This window comes from Cyrtonyx montezumae, unplaced genomic scaffold (assembly GCF_038088225.1).
Source record: "Cyrtonyx montezumae isolate F1298 unplaced genomic scaffold, pur_monq_1.0 scaffold_36, whole genome shotgun sequence".
NCBI classification, from domain to species: Eukaryota; Metazoa; Chordata; class Aves; order Galliformes; family Odontophoridae; genus Cyrtonyx; species Cyrtonyx montezumae.
The window spans coordinates 11,101,790-11,103,602 of NW_027072041.1; the positions used below are offsets into that span (position 1 = coordinate 11,101,790).

Consider the following 1,813-nt stretch of genomic DNA (forward strand, 5'->3'; position numbering starts at 1 on the left):
CCAGGAAGTTTATTTATCTTAGAAAGTGTTGTTTTTAGCTTTTGTCTTTTTGTGTGCTTCTCTCAGCAAAAGGAAGGAGTGATTGGAACGGCATTTACCTTTGCTTAGCAGGTGTGTTGTGCCTCCCCGGGTGGGGGTGAGGTGTTAGTTGTGCTTTTGAATACCTCCTCTCTACCTCGGTGTAGACCTTTTCTGGGCATTAAGAAAATGAGTGGCAATGCCACAATGAGTAGTGAAGATGTATTATTTGAACTTTTGGAAAGACAAGGTGCTAGACCCTCATTAACAGGGGTAGACTGGGCACAGCAGAACTGGTTTAACTTGCAGAGTGTGTCAGACTGTATTAGTGTCCTGCAGAAGAATGCTCGTACCCGAGCTGGAAAAGGGAAGGCATTTATTTGTGCGGTACTGGGCTCTGCTCTGGTTGCAGTCATAGAACTCCATGACCAGCAGCTTAAAGCAGAGAGCTTCGTTGTACAAGCATTGCATGAATAAGTTAACGTAAGTCAGGAATTGATGAAAGCTCTGCAAAATTAAATTGTAAACCTAGAAGAGCAATTAGGAAGAGAAAAACATAATTCTGATCTGTTGCAGATAGCTTTAAGGGAAGTTTTAACGGGTAAGGATGCCAGTGGTGCTAGTGCACTTCAAGAGAAAACTTATCCAAGGGAGGAATTGCAAGGTATAAAGGCAAGTGTAGACAAATTAGAAGCCTCCCCAGCTCAGTTGCATCCTTTAATTAAAACTGAGTATTCATATGATAATGGTGAGGATTTAGATCCTCAAATGAATATTAAAGAAATCCCTTTCTCTACTACTGAGCTAGCAAAAGTGAAAAGAGATTTTGGCCACCCTCCTAAAGAATCAGAAACAGAGTACGTATGGAGGGTCAGCCTCACAGGTGGAGATCAGATACTTTGAACGGAAAAAGAAGTTGAAGGCTATTGGGGACCAGAAGTATTTTTAACTACTGGTAACAATCGTGCTCCTTGGTCCCTTACACAGAGAGCTGCCTATTGGGCAGGTGGTCTTAATCCCCTAGAAAGAGGAGACCGCCTTGCTATTACTGGAACCGTTGATCAACTAGTAGAGAATGTTCAGAAGGCTGCCTGTCTCCAAATGATGTATGACAGGAAGCTACAGTTACACCATGAATCACCCATGATGTTGCCCGTTGATCCTGAGAGAATGACCCCTCTAATCAGGGGGCTTCCAGAATCGCTGAAACCCATAGGCATACAATTGCAAGGAAAGATACAGGCTACATCTCAGGGAGAAAGAACCCGAGCAATGTTAGAAGGAACTGCAACCTCTAATCATCTGCAGTCAGGATGCGAAGTATGGACATGGGGGGAGGTTGCCCAAGAGTTAATTAACTATGGAAGAAAATATGGGCCGGTGGTTTGTTCCTCCAGTAAATTTGAGCCAAGAGGAGTGCAAGCCAGGCTTGCTCGAGATGCTGGTGACTAGGTGGCCAACTAGATTTGAGGAAAGCAAAATCCTAGGTCCTAGTTGCCTCTCCAGGACCAGAAGAGCTACCATAGGCATCAGGAAACTTAATTCCTTCACCTCTCAAGTGAGCAGGGGGATGAAGGGTGAATGTTTATTGGGAAGCTCACGACTGGCACTGAAGGGACATTATTTGATTTGTTTTCTTTATGTATATAAATGACTACCTCTAAACTGGACTGGGGGATGTTATGTTGGAGTATTCAGCCCAATGTTATGCCCTTGATCTCCTTGCAGATCAAGCCTCACAGATGTGGGCAGCAATACTCCAGCATTACATTGTTTCGGACTACCTGCTAGCTGA

The 1,813-nt window shown here is 44.1% G+C and overlaps 1 pseudogene; it reads left to right on the forward strand.

Annotated features, from left to right (window-relative positions):
* The first annotated feature begins 207 nt into the window (after nt 1-207).
* Nucleotides 208-1,470, forward strand: LOC136054297 (uncharacterized; annotated as a pseudogene).
* Nucleotides 1,471-1,813: the final 343 nt, after the last annotated feature.